Source organism: Achroia grisella, unplaced genomic scaffold (assembly GCF_030625045.1).
Source record: "Achroia grisella isolate CSIRO2021 unplaced genomic scaffold, CSIRO_AGI_Agris_v1 utg1186, whole genome shotgun sequence".
NCBI lineage: Eukaryota > Metazoa > Arthropoda > Insecta > Lepidoptera > Pyralidae > Achroia > Achroia grisella.
In genome coordinates this window covers 2,925,438-2,945,218 of record NW_026712592.1, presented here as the reverse complement: position 1 = coordinate 2,945,218, position 19,781 = coordinate 2,925,438, and the positions used below count along the sequence as shown (strand labels likewise).

The 19,781-nt window shown below is 32.1% G+C and overlaps 1 protein-coding gene across 2 annotated transcripts in view; it reads right to left on the bottom strand.

Moving 5' to 3' along the window:
- Positions 1-19,781, bottom strand: part of LOC131854444 (furin-like protease 2) — a 227,215-nt gene that overhangs the window by 186,736 nt on the left and 20,698 nt on the right. The window contains exon 1 of one of the 2 annotated variants that reach the window (XM_059205559.1): positions 8,980-9,039. The exons of the other annotated variant lie outside the window; for it this stretch is intronic. The gene's annotated coding sequence lies outside the window, so the exon portion shown is untranslated. Of the gene's footprint in view, positions 1-8,979; positions 9,040-19,781 lie in introns of those variants that run through there. 2 annotated transcript variants of the gene reach the window in all.

Sequence of the window (19,781 nt, the reverse complement as noted above, 5' to 3'; positions counted from 1 at the left end):
ATTATATAAAACATATATAAGAAAGAATAATATATAGAAGAATGAAATAACGAATACTTATATATTATATTCGTCATTTCATTTTTATGCAACTGGAATGGTAAACAAACTGACGGCAAAACTGATAGCAACTAGTAATCATTAGTGAGTATATATGTTATAATAACTTAACTAATTCAAATGCAAAAATCTATTACAAAAATTGCTGCCAACATTTTCTTAACGATTCGGATACACAATCATTATAAAGGCGACTGTAATATTACTGGAGCTATTTGAGAAGTTATCTAATTAATAGCAAGCCTATTTTATTACATTTCAACGTTGGTCGTTTGACAATACCCTGTAAAAGCGAATACATTAGCTCTCAAAGGCCACCGCTGTGTAAATGCTATCAAGCGAGAATTCATTGTGATAATACAATTACAATCACTGATTCTGTTCCGCGATATAATACCATACACCCATATAAATAGAACTGACAATGTTTTAGAAAATAATAGACATAAATAAGCTTTATATAACACTTATCTAACGTCACTTACGGTCATTTTTTTTATTCGCTATATCTACTGTTCATTTCTGTTACCTTGTTATTGAGTTGTTAACTCAACATTTAACGGCTTCGATGGTTTAGCGGTTTAGCGCACTGCTTTATTTCCGATGGTGGGTTCAATTCCTCGTAAAGCACAAACATTTGTAATCATAAGTATGATTGTTTGTATCGGGATGGGTGTTTTCTATGTATAATATGTATGTATTTAGGAAAAAAATCTATGTATTTGTATCAGTTGTCTAGTACCCATAACCTAAGCTCTATCTGGCTTAACTTGGGTCTAGATGGCGTAGTATGAATTATCCTTATTGTTATTATTGGTAGTACATTATTATTAAAAAGTATTTGCTCCTAAAATACTGCGACAACAACAGATTCGTAACGAATTTATATACATATTCGTCGTTTGCTAGTGTATTTATTTTTCATATGACTGTTATCTATATACATATTTTTTACACTTTACAATTTGACATTTTTACAAAAAACAAATAAACACAGAGATAGAACTGTGCACTCGTTTCCTAAACTAATCTTTGTCCAACAGGTGTAGGTACCCTTATTACAGGTACGGTTCGACATAATTCTATCTAGGTCGGCCTCTGTCTTATTTCCATTCATTCACACTAGATATTTAGAACATTTTAAAAATAAACATGTATACATAAAAATGTAAGTGAAGATAAAGTAATACATAACACTACTATATTATCAGTATATATTGGTTGACTGGTAGAGAATGCTTTATATTAAGTGTTAACTTTGTCAGAAGTTCATTTATTTATAACTAACAATCACCCACGTTCAATTTCAATAAAGAATATACAGCCTACGTCTATCTGAAATGTTCTGCATAATCTATACTACTGTAAAGTTTCATCAAAATCCGTTCAGCAGTTTTTGAGTGATAGAGTAACAAACATACATACTCACAAACTTTCGCGTAATAATATATATAATATTATTAAGATTAAGACATTTTGTTATGAATTACAGTTTCAATAAATAACATATTTATACGATAATCTGTAATGTTTATTCTTATTGATATATTTATTTAAAATTAAAATAGAGTCAACGTAAAATGTATCCTGAACCCAAAACGGATATGTGAAATGACGAAACTGCGTAAATTTCACCACATGCATTTTATTGTGACCTCAATAAATATACATTTTTATGCTTTTTGGATGTGCAATATATTTCAGATTGTGGTATTCAAAAGGATTTTACCGATTATATTATTTTTATATCAAAATATTTTTGACAAGTGGGGAAGAGTTAAAAATTATATATTTAAAAATGACGGTCACAGGACTTTTGTATCACAAATATTAAAGTCGTGCCAAATGCCATTACTAATACTTTGATTGTCAACTGCACGCATTATTGTTATTGATTAGAAATAATGTGGCGAGGTTAATTTTTATTTCAATACCATATTCAAGTCTCAATAACACATATATAACACATATATAACAGATATATTAGTGCCCCATTCCGAGTCCAGTGTTCAATAGTTTTTGAGATTTGCGAACATACAGACAGACACGACGAGGGACTTTAATTTATAATATGTACCTATAGATTATTGTAATAAATAATCGTGAAAAGTTTAAATACAAATGATAAAATATTATATTATAATATTTCCAATACAGTGAATCTAAGTTAAATGGCACTTAGTATCGAGCCAGTTACTACATGGGAACAGAACTGCCATATACACAAAAGTTTAGCTAAGTTATACCGCGCATTAGACCCGGGACGAGTTAAATGTGAAAATAAATAGGCAACTCATTATTAGGTACTGTTGCATAACCGTACTTAATAAACTGAATTTGAAACCAAAGTTGTTCATGATCCATTTCTTGTAATAACAAAAATAAGTGAATTCTTTTAAATATCTTAAATTGTACACATTAAACAGCGTATTACCACTATAATATTATTTATGAAGTCCAAAAATTTGTTGATTACATATCTGATTACGAGTCGACTGACCAAGGCGTTTAGGAATATCATTGTAAATATATGATTTATACAATGTATATCATTGTCAACAACCAATAAAAATGTTTAACAGTTTTAATTTTAAATAGTTACTGAACTAATTTTAAAGAATTCTTCGCTCATTCATAATTTAAGAGCCGCGCTCATGTCGGTTGAACACTTGCCACTTCCCACGATCTTCCATAATTTTTTGTAAATGTTTATACTACACGACTCCAACTTTTTCTTTAATCTGCTAGATATAACTATGTCTTGGTCTATAAAGAATTAATTAAACCTATCAAAATGATGTCAGAAACAATTAGAAAATCAGTCGTACGCTGTTAGAAGATCTAGCTCCAGGAATAGCTTGATTCCTTGATTCTCATATCGATATTTTCAGTATTGTAATAAAAATGTCTGACATGATTAATTGTATTAAACTATGGAATTCCTGTTGTATGTCAAAACAATTTTAAACTTAGTTCGAACTATTAAATGCGGGTTGCATTGCCAGAAGCGAAGTGAACTATTGTAATTGTAACAATTCGGTGTTCATGTTCGCAAAGCGATTTATTAACGATTTAAGATTAGAGGTACTATGGAGGGTTAAAAATAGGGGATGTCTCGACAGGCGAACAATGGAGGATGCCTTCCGAGCATTCTCCGGCTCGCGAACGACGCAATGTGACGTTGACAAACGATGGTTTAGCACTTAAGACACTTGGACAGGTGATCCGAAGCGAACTGTCCCTTCATGGCCCGGTATTTGGTTTGAGGAAAACTTGGACGAACTATTGTGTGCTAAGTACTTTAGAACTGTAATGGAGGCCTAATGTAATTCGCAAGAAAGTAGCTACTTTATACTTAATACATAAAGGTGTGACTACAATTTTGGCTATCCAATAACAAAAACCACTGCGTTCAATACGACTTCGCAAGACGTAGAAGTCGAGACATATTTCTAGAATCGGACTGCCGCTTCTGATATAATATAGAATAGACAGCATAACCACAACACATCCATGAAATCCGCAGTGCTTTCTCTGGATGAGGTCTACTGGAAAATCGAAGATATCTAAGTAAATAAGAACCGGATATAGAAAAAAAGAAAATCAGTAGAGTGTTATTTAAGCGAACATCATAAAACACATCAGGTCGTGCTATCCATTGATTTATCCCATTGGCATTTCAGACTAATATGGCTCTTTTTGTGTAAGAATATAAATACATAATGTTAAAATTATACGCGAATAGTCATAATGATGATGATACCAAGCTTAATAAAAATCTAGTTCAAATGAGGAGAAAGAATTAGTTGATATTGATTTATTATTGTTATTATAAATATATAACTGAATATTAACTATCAAATTGTTAATAAGAATGTTTAAAATCCGTTTGCATACAAAGTAAAAATTTTCTTAATACATACATTTAAATACTGTATGTATTCATTTTGCAATAGATAAAATATATTAATTTAGATAAGCTTAATTTCAAAATGAATTATAAATAATAGTGACGCAAATGGCTGACCTTATCCTTACCAATATTTCAAGTGTGAAAGTGAATTCTTCAACTTGTTACCATTTGAAGACCTGACCTTACCCAATAGTCAAGAAATTTCACATAAAGTTAATATTTAGAACGGAGGAGGATATAGGTAAGCCAGTTTTTGACTTGGTTACCCGGACAAAACCGAGTAAAAATTAGTACGTAATAATATAAAAGAATGTAGTTTCCCGAGATCAATTCTTTGAATATCTAATTACTTATATGCAATAGTATTAACCAGCAAAATGAGAACATCAATCATCAGCATTTATAAATGTACATCATTGATATTCTTAAGAAATAATGTTATGTTTTATTACTTGAGTGTTTATTCAATGTCGTAATAAATAAAAAGAAACGAAGTCTCTCTCACACATTAATCGGCTCTTATGCAATAAATACATCACGGAGAAAGTGTAGCCACGTCTGACGATGAGTGGTAAATTATATCTTATTTGATGATGTCCAATAAACTATACTTTAAAGCGTTTTATACGCGTAAGTGTACTACAATGTGACATGTAGTTAAAATGTAATACGGACAGTTTGGCCCAAATATTCCGTTGCACAGGTTTTTAAGTACACATGTTATAATTGTGATTACACATGTAGACAATAGACGCAGATACATACTACATTTCCAATTAGAGATGACACAAGACGGTTAAGTGATCATATTCGCATATTTAACACAAAACAGCCCAGCATTTAGTGGCTAATGTGACTATAATACCACAGATAATATAATATTACATAATAATACTACAGAAAAAAGAAACACAATTTTGTATTGTAATTTAATATATTGTTTCGCTAAAATGCCTAAAATTTAAAGTAAAAATAAATATTGTTTTTTCATAGCGATATTTAACATTTTTTTCGTTCTCGTTGTGTACAAGGTTCCTTGTTTATATGGTAAATATTTACAGCATTTATTCAACACTTCAGGCTGGCTATTGGCGAAAAGAACTTAAGCGTAATATCAAACAATACACAACATCGAAAAGGAAAAACGGAAAAATTTCCTTCATGTCAAAAACGCAAGAATCGCTGATATGTAGGGAACATTAGTTAGTGTCAAAAACGTTCAATAACATATAAAGTTTGATAGACCGTGTAGAATGTAAAATAATGGTTTCGTATGCCCACAAAAGGCTTTAGAAGTTATCACAATGCTCCAAACTCGTGTAAAACCCAATAAATATTTAAGTTAATAAAACCAGTCCATTCGTCAGGGTTTCTTATCACAAGTTCGCTACTTGTGAACAACTAGAACGAGTGTGAGTGCGAGTGAAGTATTCAGCGTGTGGGAAACTTCGCCACATTACCCGATAATTGATAAAGTTTAACATATAATGTCGGCGTGGGGTAAATACTGGTAAAACCGACACTCAGTTGAACGGCTTTAATGGTTTGCCCGCGATTTGCTGATTAAACATGGAAATTGCGAATTGCTCAAAGCGAGCTGTTGGAGTGACTAGTATCTATATTTCGGACATATGTAGTTTCTAACAAACCAATTTGATTAGGAGAAAAAGAATAATATTTAATCGATATAAAGAAAGAAAAAACCAGAATGAACAATAATATGAAAACAAAGTAAAAGCAGAATACATGGAAGAAAAATTGTAAAAATAATAGTATGTCTTTATATTACACATACAATTTTTTTACAAAATTTTTACCTTTAGGAGGTAAAAATATAAAAATTGAACTAGGAGAATTATAAAAATTGAATTGATCGAGGAGAACAATTGAATCGAATGATTTGATTCGATAATTTTAAGTTTACGTGTTACACATGTCCATAAACAAATATGAGTATATATACGTTATTACATATCAAAAATCTTAACGTAACAATTAATAATTACTATGCATGTGCGTGTTATTCGATTAGACACATGCTGTGTTATTGTCCGATAAAAAACCAAAAAAATTGTTATACCCGTTTAGTTACACCAGTACCAATTAAGTATCCTTCCAATTAGTGGAATTCTGTCCAAATATTTGAAAGGTTGCACAACACTAACTCGATTACACCTCTTAATGCTTATAAAATGCTCGACCTTGCTGTGTCACTTTCGTGCGGGTTCCGCTCCAGTTAGCGGGCACGCGACCATTGCGTTGTCACGTGACACGTGTCGCTAAATGCACATGCCACTGCGTGACGACAACACTAACTAATATTTACAGTCACTAGTGCACTATGCTTTGCGTAACATGCGGAATACACGATTGCATACAGAGAATATGTAATAAAGGTCTGAACAAAGTCGTTGGATGCTATGTCTCATTTTTGTTGCCAAACTGCTTATTTTATATTACTAGGTATGAGAGAATGAGATACAGCACATGATAACTAGTTAAACGATATTCTCCGTGAATTCCCGTGAAATGGAACTAATGGTCAAGCTAAAAAGACTGCTAGAACTGGTCTGGTGGTATTGTGTAAGTGCTCATCTTGTTTTTTATAGTGCTGTAATCAAACATGACATTTATATCGTTTCTCTTTCATTGGAATAGGCAAACACTTCAAAGTGGTACAATTATGTTGATTAAAATAGATATTTTTCGTTTGAAACTACGAATCCTCTACGAAATATGTCAGAATAGACCCTAAGAAAATTATACAAATAATAATAATTAACGGATTCAGTCATATGCATAGTTTATTATCTATATCCATCTCAATCACATTTTTATTTTTATAATTATTGTCCACAATTAACCCTCTCATTTTTAAATATCAGTGTACACATTTGACTGTTTTATAATGCTCTTACGAAACACCAAAAACACATTGCCAATGATGCCGGAAGGCAGACAAATACTTTTCTTGAACTAGCAATGACCATGGCAAATTAACCAAATATTACTGCTATGTAAACTGTCTCAATGCTAAGAGCTAATTGTCATGCAATACATGTCAAGACCACGAGCGAACCTTGAAATCTTCGATTTCATCAGATAACTTCAACCATGCGTACTATAAAACACGCGGCTGTTTTTTTCTAGCCCTTTACTTTTTATTCTGTTTATACAATAGGAAAGAAAAAGGTACTGTGCCCACACAGCCATGTTCGTTGTTGTTTTAAAACTTTTTACAGTTCTCTTATAAGTTTAGATATTTTAGATTGTCTAAACTATACAATCGTAAAGGGAAAAAATGTTCTTGACCTGCCTGAAATGAATACAGAGTTTGTTCTACAGAGAAACATCTATACATGACGTTTACTATGTTTGCCAGATTTATACATTTAAGTTTACATATACAGTTAAGTTAGAGTTACAGATAGTAGAACAAATATTATATCTCTATAATAATGAGTACAGTTCAAAAAACTTAATATATTCATTTACAAATACCTATGTACATACGTATTAAAAAATATTATAACACACAAACCTGTTATTATAATATAGATAGAAAATATTTAAAGAACAGATAAAGATATAGGTGGAATAAAAACCTAGACAAATTATTACTGGTTTGTTACACCAAGAAAAAACATAATATACTATGCCGTCAAAAACTCAAAGGCATAACGTAATTACTGATTGCCAGCAACAAAAAAAATGTTATTTAATATATCATGGTATCTAAATCTATAAAAGACAAGCTTTTGTCTGTGAATTTATTACAATTATCCCAAGGGAATGTATCACAGCGTGTTAATTCACAGAAGGAACCATGGTTGTTTTTTTTTTTAATTTCAATAATTATACATTATTCATCCACATCCATTTAAATTTATAGAAATTATTTATATTAAGGAATCAGAGAGAATATTGTTGATAGTTCTCTAGTCTAGTTCTCTTTAGGATATCTGAGAATCACAATGCAACAAGAGAGTTAATAAGAAATTTGGTCAAGGCAGTGTATGTTTAAGTTGAAAGAAGTTAAAAAGTAAATAAGCATGTATTACGCAAGCATTTATATTTAGTTTATTTAAATAAAAAGAAAACGTGACCAGTCGTAATGTACATGAACAAATAAACAGAGCAAGGCGCAACCTATTAGAGTCACCACGCAATCCATCAAAACGCGTCCTAATGTTAGATGGATGCGAGAAAAACGCTTTACTTTGCTGACAAACAAAATTCTGAATCAAATATAATATAGTATAACATAATAATATATTTTTATCAGAGAAATAAATTCATAAAAGTATTCTGACAATCTTATTTATTACAGACCAATTAAAAATCAAGACATTATTCAAATCAAAATTTATCGCTTTCACTTCATTATTGTTGTTGTTAATTTACATTAAATGGCACTAATGTGATCCAAGCCAATGGATGAAAAACGTAACACTTTGTTGTTTGTATTAAATAAAACAAGTTCTAGCTCCGCTAATAGATATAATAGACTATATATATGGTAATGTGCTTAGCCAAACCAGACATCAATCTAGATTTTGGAAACAGCAGCGTTTCCTACGAGACGTCGCCGCGTGATGAATGACGTGCATGATGTTGAAGCTAAAACAAGCATCTAGTATATTGGTCTGCTCTATAGTTGATAAAAGTATTAATTTACTAACATAGCCAACAATGCAGTGTAAACTGGCAAAATTCCAACGATCCGTCTAACAGACCTCACCGCACCCCGACCAATTCCCCACAAATATCCGACGCCCGATAAGAAACTTTGTTGCGATTTCTACGGAAAACGTTGTTGAATCCATATATTCCACAGTTTAGGTGATTCCGGATCATTGAATCTGCTACATTGTCGGCACACAATGTTTCAATTTTCATAATTTAATGTAACTCTTCATTGCAACCGATAAGATTCATATAAATCTAAATATATTATCCGAATTGAGAATACTAAATATATTTTATTACAGTAAAACAAATCATACCACATAATGAGTTCCAAATCGTCGCTTGCGCAGTAAATAACAGTGGTCAGAAAAAACTTTCATATAAAATCAGAAATTGGTACAATAACAAAACACAATAAAACACCACAATACACTACGATAAATTCACAATTTGCACGTTCGTACGTATTTCACTAAGGCTTTGATAGCTAACGATGCTCGCGACGCAGAGCCGCCTGACCAAGACCAACTGACAGTCTGCTGGCATCAGGTTGCGTAACTACACAGAGAACCGTGACCTTTGCTGTAATGCATTCGAATTGTAGACGCCGTATCAACGTTGGTTAACAAGTGAATGCTTGATGAGCGACTATCGAATTTATTAATGGAATGGAATTCATCCTTCCCAAGCATCATTTAACATTCAGATCATTTAAATCCATATGTTGTTTCATATTTGCTGCTGAGTATATCTTCTTGGCCTTTATAAATGTCGTCCCATTTCATTAAAAGTTAATTATTCGGTAATAGGAATTAATTTACTATTAATATTATTGTGTTTACTTAAAGTCAAAGCAGATTTATCTATGTAAGACCTTATTGTCTGTTCAGCAGTAGATGATGGTTATGATTATGATGTTGATGAAAGATCTAGTGAAAAGAAATATACATATTACATTCAACCATACCTCTTTTGCTTTCACAAAGTGAAACCTAACTAATAAAGGCTCTAACATGCAATAACGACATTAAATAATAGCGACATATAGGCGAAACAAAAAATTTACAAAATTATACAAATGAAACCTAAATTTCTTTAGGTCAAGTACTCCAGTAATAATAATATATACAAATTAAATATAATGCAATTTGTATGAGATCCTAAAGCATTTTTTATTCTTCTTCAAAGTCAATGGAAATCTGTTCACTAAAGGGACAAATACAGCTTATTTAATTATTTTTTAACGCTCTGGATTCCACATAACATCCAACACCATCTAGACGTCTTAATCTAAAATTGCTTATTTTTCTGTAAGCATTCTTAAACCTAATGTACGATCGAATAAATTCCTTTTCATTTAAGTTCTATTATATGCTGCTGCAATGTAATGTGAGTACCGTTGAAACTTTTATGGCAATCCCCAATAGGATGGGAGTATGAAGCGCCAATATCAATTTAACGTGTGGAAGACAGCATTAGGCGACATGGACTCGAGCCAAGTGGGAACAGCGCGGCCAAGTCACAGTGGAGGGTGGCAAAGTAAGCCTCCTTATCCTGGCGTGTCGCATGTCATTTTTCTACCACTTGTTTCTCTTTGAAGTAGATATACGTTTACACATACGATACGAAAATAATACGATGATGCATTGCAGTATTTTGTTATAAACTAGCGACTCATTCCGCCTTTGTCTGTACAAATATAAACCTTCCGTTGAAATATACAAGTATTTACTAGGGACTATAACAAATATCGTATAACTATTTATAGGTACACATAACCGTTTTGGAAAGAAATGTCTATGTGTACCTACAAAACGCAGACTTTGCTATATATATAGCAAAGTCTGCGTTTTATCTATATAAATAGAGAAGACATTTGTGGTTATGTTGTATTATACAATGCCACGGTAAGTTTTGTATGAAAGTGATCTTGGTTTCTAATGGTAAACGTTATTCATCTTACTATTATGTGTTATGACACACAATAAAGACATAAAGAGAAATGATAGATGGATGCGCTATTTTGTTTCTATAGAAAGATGCGAGTCACGCTCTCACCTAACTTTGAAAGCATTTATAACTAGCGATTTTATTGCTGAAAAGCATGCAAGCAACTTTTATTATTTATACATAAAAAATCATATAACAGACCGAAATCCCTAGTCGTTTTAGTAAATAGAAGCAGATTTGGAAACAACATTCGAATTCCAGAAACTACTATAGAGTAATCGAATACCATATATTGGCAGATATATATATATATATATATACTGTAAAATTTCGTTAAACAAAAATTAATTTAATTAATAATATTACTAATACCCCGTAAATCACAGTTAATTAAAAGCAGTGGTGTTAACGATGGACATTAGACCCACTAATTTATTAATTTATTTAAATATCTTTATAAACTATACATATATTAAATGAGAAACGTGCAATGCAAATAGTTGTTTGTTGATTTTCATTTAATACTTAAATATGTAAAAAATATCCATCAGGTTTTAAAATATATAGTTGTGTCTCTCGATCTACAGATTGAAATAGTATGAAGATATTTTAAATAATACAAAAACCAATTATTTTATAACTTTGTTACCTACAAAAATAGTTTTCTTGTGCGAGTAGGGAGACACTTTGGCGCCGCGTGAAAGCTTTTAGTGGCATTATATTTTACACTTTGGTCCATTCAGAGCTGCGGCCCAACCATTATAATGGTGTTAAAGAAAATTACTTCCGAGTCGCCACACGCGAATTGACTAACCACGCAAGCTTGTATATTATAGTTTCAACTTAAAATAACTCCCACTAATTGCATCCCGGCAAGTTACCACAGTCTTGGACGTGAAATTGTAATATTTTTTTCAGTTATTCATTTAGTTATGTCGCATTCCACAATTATTATGTAGTGATATCACAAACTGTGAATCACAAACACAATATGAAATTTATTTTGACATGTGTCCATCCACGATACCGGAACTAGAGTTAAAATATAGCATAATATTTCTGCTATTAAAAGTAAGTGTAATTAATAATCAAATAACTTTTTTTCCCCTTCTTAGAATATTTAAGAAAAAAAGCTAAGTACTCGTAAAGCGGAACTAGAAGTTTAAAGAAAACAGCTTGTGATTTCTATCACATAGCTCCAAATACTACTAATATTACAAAATATTTTATGACAAATATTTCCAAATTCTTTAAAATAAAAACTATATTACAAGTCGAATATCTTTTACAAATTTACAATAATAATCATTCGAAAATAAAAAAAATATGTTAACAAAAAGTACTAAAATTTAATTCAAGTATATTAAATATACAAATAATATATTTTAGGGAGTGTTAAAACTATTCGGCGAAGCAAATTTCTCAAGTCCTATTTTATTAGAGGTTCGCAATATGGAAACGGGAATTTTCTCGCTGCGGGGAAATCTTGTTTCCTCTGAAATGTTCTTAATAATAAATGATGTGTTACTTAAGTAACTTAATGTATTCAATGAAACTTTCACTAATGTTTTTAAGTACACTTTCTGTTGTAAATTTTTCCTTTCTTAATAATGCGAAAAAATTTTAAGGGATTTTTTTTTTAAATTGTATTACTTATACAAGTAATATCACCTCAAGACACAATTGAAATAACGTAAACCTACAATTAATCTTTGATTGAAGAAATAACTGTTATAACAAGACTCACAATTCAGATGTCTGTATATTTAGTATACAGAATTATGGGAATATACATACGTTATATACACACATGTACATTAATTTGCCTAAATACGCCACATGTTACCGCTACGTTACGTGACAACACATTCCATTGGCAGCTTTAGGGGTAGAATCCCGCCGACTCTCTAAGTCGGTAAATCACTTACCTAATTAACTTGAGTAGGATCAGCACTTGCTTGTGTCTTCACTTTTTAAAACCTGTATGATGACGTTTTCGGGAATAAACAATTGATTTATATTATAACAGGTAACAAGTTAAGAAAAAACACTCCTATCGTGCACTGGAGAAAACAGATTTATAAGACAATCAACTTGTCGTCCAGTTATGTATTTAGCTCTACAATTACCATTAATGTAGAGTCCTAAACTAAGGACTTTTAAATTAAAAGGTTGATTTATGAACTGTAAATTCGTGTAATAATTTAAATATATAAAATACAGAGAATGAGAGAATATTGAGCGCGCGTGTAGTATTCGGTGGCGAGATCAGAAGTTTCGTCTTTCTATCAAAGTTCAATATTGTATTTCTTGTACTAATAAGTTAGGGTTAAATTTAACAGAAATAATTATACAGAAATTGACAATGGTACCTATACAAGATATTTGACTATATATTTCAGCTATATTTAATTATTGATAGATCTAATTAGACTACGCTCTCATTATATTCGTAATTTGTAGAACTTGAAATTCAAAGTGCCAAAATATTTTCAGTCCAAAACTCCAATTAGTAAAGTCTCATTTAGTTCAACGGTTCCCATCACATTAAGAGATCTTGCCGTACCATTTCCTTTATGCTCGTAGCACACGATAGGGGTTTTGCGATGTCGAATAATTTCGCCAGGGCAAATATACGTTTCAAGACAGTGCTGGAAGGCGTAATATCTGGCCCCCAGGCACGCCACACCAAGCGGCCGCAATTGTTTAATCGGCGAAGTTCCTCGATACAAGCCCGCCGGCGCGGAAAGTTCAGCTACAGCTGATAGGACAGGCTCGTTTCGTTTAATGTGGCAGCATGCCTCTGAAGTGCACTGCACTCCTATAATTACACCAATTACAACACATTTAACCATGTAATGTAGCGTACCGCATTCTTTCATCAATCAGTTATCGCATATTCTATTACCACGTACGTAATATGTCAAAGAAAGAAGATGCCAGTACCTTTATTACATAGTATAAAACAAAGTCACTATCGCTGTCTGTCCCTATGTATGCTTTAATCTTTAAAACTACGCAACGGATTTTGAGGCGGTATTTTTAACAGATAATGATTCTAGAGCAAGGTTTACATATATAAGACATGTACACCCGGGCGAAGCCGGGCGAGTAGCTAGTTATTTATAAGAAAACTAACTCTCTAACAATATATCTCCTTGCACATTATATTAACAATAATTGTTAGTAGAAGTAAATGTGTTCAGTAGAACTATATTAACAAAAATTGAAGAAGAAAGATACTGTATACAGTATCTTTCTTCTTTTTTAGTAGGAGTAAAAAAGAAGAACTAACATTATATATAATGTTAGTTAAAGTTCGTTATGAATTTTACGAAGAATTTCGGGAAAAAAATCTAGGATTTAAATAATAATCGATAAATCAATACTTAATGTGTATTAATGTAATCAATTATTATTTTTTATCACCTACAAATATCCACGTGTACTAAATTATTGTTTTATGGCACCTCATTTTCAATACAATAGTCCCCTACCAATTGCCCATCAATCTTTGCTGACATAATCGATCGATGACGTATTTAAGATGAAACAGGAAGATTTAAATGATGAATTAAACCGCTTGTGATATTAGATACTTTTATGTTTCTCTCGTCTCTTGGACGGACTCCAGCCGACATCTGATGGATTAATGCCTGTTTTCAAACAAAGTACATCAATCTTTTAAACGGTCATTGAAAATTCGCTCTTATGATTCATGATCTTTTGCTTCAAATTTGACAATTCAATTTTCATTGGCCCTGAAATATAGATTCCCGTTATAAAAATGGACACAAAATCTTATAAATATTGGAATGTGGTTTTCTATATAAAGGTCTATATTTTTATAGGTTTCATTATGTAGTTTGTTTCTATAGCTTTCAACTGAAATGAAAACAGACAAAGTTGAGGTAATCCGATGGAAAACCGTAGAATACCATTAAATGTACAGAACTATTACAAAGTATGCTCATTTTTGTATACTAAAGTGGTCATGTATTACGTGAAGAGTAGAAAACATTTTTATATAGACTAGGTACGACAGGGTTAAGTCGTTTTCTGAACCTGAATCCTATATACCTACTATATAATTATCAAACCAAGCAATTCACCTATATCAGGACTACTAAAGAAGTTGTACATTTTCCTAAACAACACAGAACAATTAGGTATAGAAACTAAAATCTATGTACATTTAAGCACAGCTGCTGCCACGACACAGCGCTGGTAAACAATAGCGACATCTAGCGCAGCATGCAATCGACAGCAGTCGCTGAATACTGTACTGCAACTGAAACGCTGACAACACGTCGACAGCACGCTTCCGTCGCTATCGCTGGGTCTGGGGAAGACGTTGATACCTAAAGGAAATTGCTTATCGTACTTATGTAGAGGGCATGTAACTAAATTAGGCTGATAGTACATTAAACTTAATTGTGGTTGGCTAGTTTGTAAACCTAAACATCATCTAAACTGCAGATCATTTTGAGGGCAAGCAACATATAATATAATGCGATCTTTTCGTCCTTACGTTGATGCGTCAGAAGCTTCAGACATTACTAACGCTATAGACTTCAAATTAATTTAATTGTATTAGATAATATATATTTCAAATTAATGTTGCATTATTATTATATAATGCAAAAATTAAGTCCTCCAATAAATACATAAAAGAACCTTATTTAAAAAACATTGTCCGGTCCGGAGACTTTTATTTGACAAACACTTGGCTTATATTTGCCATGACCCTATCATACTAACACACATTATAACAAACGTAGATATATTTTTTTAGATTAACTGCGGATTTACTCCTATCTCGTGAGTTTCTTGTCATCCTCTAAGAACTATTGCACATATGACACTTTAATCCTATATAATCCGAGTGAAGACCGAATATATTTTAAAAGTTACACAGCCAAAAACCCGGTTCATTCCATTTTGCACTATATTTAAAAGGAAAATGGTACATCGTTAAAAACAACTTTGATTTTCACGTCCTCTTGACAGACGGGGATTTTCGCGGCTCAAATAAAGCTGAGTTGGGAATGTTTACTTACCGGCTTTAGTCCCGGTTACGAGTTAAAATGGAATACATAAACATAATGGATGACCACTTAAATGCGTTCTCAGTACGTGAGATGTGTTAGATAATTGTATATCCTTAATACGTTATAACACAATCCATTTCCGGCGGGCGGGTGGTGGGCGGTTACTTCCTGGAGTTTCCGCTGCATTGACACTATGTCAGTGCACACATTTCCTCGCTTCCGTAATGAAGCAGCTATGTAAAATAAACAGGCGAGACGGCGAACTTGATTAAAACTCGAAAGGAACTCTACCGGCAAAGTACTGAAAAATGTAGTGCGAGGCAAAAATCTTTTCGTTAAATATGATTTAACTAGTTTATATATGGTACAACCATCTCTTCTCTACATATTAGCCGACTGGAGGAATTACGATGAAATCTTCCAAGAATATATTATTAAATGCGGGTCAACATATAGGATAATGATTAATTCAAGAAATTTGACTCCATATAGATGATTTACATATTGTTGTCTTTAGATTTGTCATCAATAGACGACGTCCAAATCCAGGAGAAAGGAAATAGCGAGCACCACTAGTTGTAAATAATAATAATTCACATAACAACAGTGTCTAGTCCCAATCTAAGCAGAGCTGGTGTTATAAGTAGTATAAGCTAGAAGTGATGTACATATTCTAATATAATACTATTTTCTATAAATACATAATATACATAGATAACATTCAAATCGACACAAACGCTCATACTCGTACATATACAAATGTTTGCACCGTGCGAGGAATCGAAACTTGTGACCATCAGAAGCGCTGTGCTAAACCGACGCGATGCTAGACGAGACAAGATAATCAGTAGTAAATATACAATGCCTCAATGTGGTCGAATGTTTATACATAAAAGATGTTATAAGTTGTTATTGTTAAAGTTAATATTATTATAAGCGATCTATACACTTCATAGAACGATCGCTTGAAACGTGCTATGTTTCACACGCCATCTTCTCAACGATTATATCAAGTGACCTTACGACCTTGTTGAGTTTGCACCCATTCTTAGAGCATGAGAGAACACAAGGGGTTATCGGAAGTTTATTCCCCTTACATATTAATTCAATGAATGTAGTACTGCAAACAGATTTAAATGACAAAATATTTTTTTATATTTAATTACTTAAATAGATTTGGAGTTTTTGAAAAATTCTAAGTAAAAGTGATCAAAATTGTGAGTATTTTATATCTATAAATAATAAATTAACTGTTTAAATGACTTTAGTACAAAGTAAATCGTAATGATAAAGTATCGTGGCATTAAAGCAACAAAACAAGCAGACCGCTATTCACTCTCTATGTGTAGGAAGGTCGTATACGTGTCAAATCGTGGTGATTCCACAATTTTATCACCTCGTAAAGCGCCCGTCACCGGCAACTACGTTAGCCGTTAATTGGCGTATTTTCGCGCTAAATGCGGGGATTAATTTAATATTCATTCGCCCCCGTATCGACGGCCATCAAAATACAACCTCAGTTTTACGGACACGGTACGGAACTCATTAAAGCAAATCATACACTTCCAACCGCTTCAAAGATCGCGCAATGCGACCTCTGATAATAGTGCTTGCTGCCAGTGTATGCAATATGACATTAAACAAACATACAATGTGTACTGCACGTTTAAATTGTTCGGCTTAAATGGCATGGATGTTTGCAATATGCTATGTACTTAAACAGTCTTTATAAGTTCGATACAATAAAAATTAAAAGTAAGTATTAGCCAAAAAATAATGAGATTTCAATTTTAAGTTGTAACTTTAAAATGGATTTCTCAACAGCCAAAAGTAATTACACTTTAATCATAATAAAGCTTATAACATATAATTTTAAACATATCTCTATTTTATATAATTAAGTATATATACAGAAACTAAAAAAAAATTAATGAGAATAAAATCAAAGCATTCCTCAAATATTACATGTTAATATGGACCTAACTATATGTAATTAAAATCATCATTTTGAACAATTCACTGCACCTCCTTGATATTCCTATTTGATATCCAACCTAGCGTTTTCTTATTCTTTTGTTAGGCACATCTGTTATATTATCTTTTTTTCTGTATCGCATTTTATCGTTTGTACATAAATGGAATACCTCCATATCATACGACAAGCACTTTGCCTACAAACAGCAAAGAGATAATTTATGAAACACATCCAAACAGTATACGTTAATGCTCGGCTCGGATACAAACATATTCAACTGTAATAGTTTCAGATGTAGTAAAATAAATGGTAATTTTGGATGACACAACACTTCTACACTTACGCACACTTATGTAAGTATATATTCCACATATATCTTACTTGCACGTGACACTCTTGACACCTTTAATGTTGCAAGCGAATAGAACCTAAATTAAGTTTACCCGTGATTATGACACTTGAAATATTGTTGAAACATCGGGAATTCAGTAAAATGTGATAAGATTCCATGACTTACTAATTGTACGTATAACTTAAATTTGTATTTGGTCATTGGACTTATTGTAAGCCTGTTTGCAACCTAAAAAATGCATTATTGGCACAAATTTCCAATATTAATAAATTAAGTATTTCAACTATTTAAAAGAAGCAGATAAAATTAATATATCTACTTACAAAATAAATGATATCTCAAAGAATATAAACTAAAATAAATTGTACCAATAACGTCATTATGTATGGAATACAAAAGAATAAAGGACAATGGCCAAATCAAGAAAACATTTTAATAAAACTCGACATTATGTCAATATAACACTGGACTGGGACGATCATATTAATAATAATATCATAGACAATTCAGACAGCGCAATCTAGTCCCAAGCTAAGCAGAGCTTGTGTTTTGGGTACTAGACAACTGACAAATATACTTAGACATTTTTTTTTAATACATACGGAATATACATAAAAAACAGCCAGAACAATACAAACAATCACTTATGAATACAAATGTTTGAGAGGAATCCAACCCGCGAGCAATCGAAGTTAAATAGAGTGCTAAACCGTTAAACCACCGAGACCGTCAATATTGACATCCTGAACAGAAACTAAACCAAAGCAAAATCAATACGCTCCGGAACTAACTAATTCTTTTCTTTTTACGTACGAAGTAACCAACATAGAAGCCTCAGCAGATCGTTACTAGTTACTACTTAACCGCACATCTACGAGTATTTGGCGCTTAAGCTCATACAGTTGCTGTCATTTAATGCTTTAAGCTCACTTTGTAGATCAACAGGATCGTGGTGTCGGCTACCGGTTCCATTGTCTGTATTCACACCGACAATGACACGATAAAATGTTCCCTTTGTATCAAATGTCGTGTTACATTCCGAATAGTTCAATTGTAATACTGGTGTGAGGTGTAGCAAGTCACGTCTTTATGTAAGTAACCTTTAATAGTATACATCTCGTTATAACTGCGTAGTTTGTTGGATAGTTTGTGTCATTGTAATGTGAGTGTTATATACACTTGAAGAAGTTTAAACTCATACATAGATAGCTGAACGTATTTCAATGAGTTGTCTATCACACAGGGAGAATATCTAGTTTCACACAAAGGTAAACCGTTGTAATGTTTACCTGTGAAAAAAATCTTAACAACCGCCTATTTATTTATATTCTTTAGCAGTTTTCACATTCAAATAACAATGTCTTAGTTATTTCAATAAGAAACTGCTAAATAGCCCTTATAAAATTAACAGAAACAATAAATGATATAATACAATTTCAACTATAACTCTGTAGTTAAATCAAAAATATATATGTTAGTATAATGAGGGGAAGGGAATTGTTAGTAATAAAAAAATTGTGGATTACTAACCCAATTTTTAGCAATGTACCATGTCAGATTGACCTACACGTGATTCCTCCCCCCCCCTGGTAATTATTGTGAAAATTGTGAATTTACCACGATTTATCACGTTCATTGTGAACTTGACCACATCCTCATCTTATCATTCTCCACTGGTGCTCCGCCAGCCTAAACCTAACGCAGACGAGTGCACCATTCCATTATATTATATTCTTTAACAATGAGTAATTAAACAATGTTTATATAAGTTTTGAAATTTACGGAAGTCAC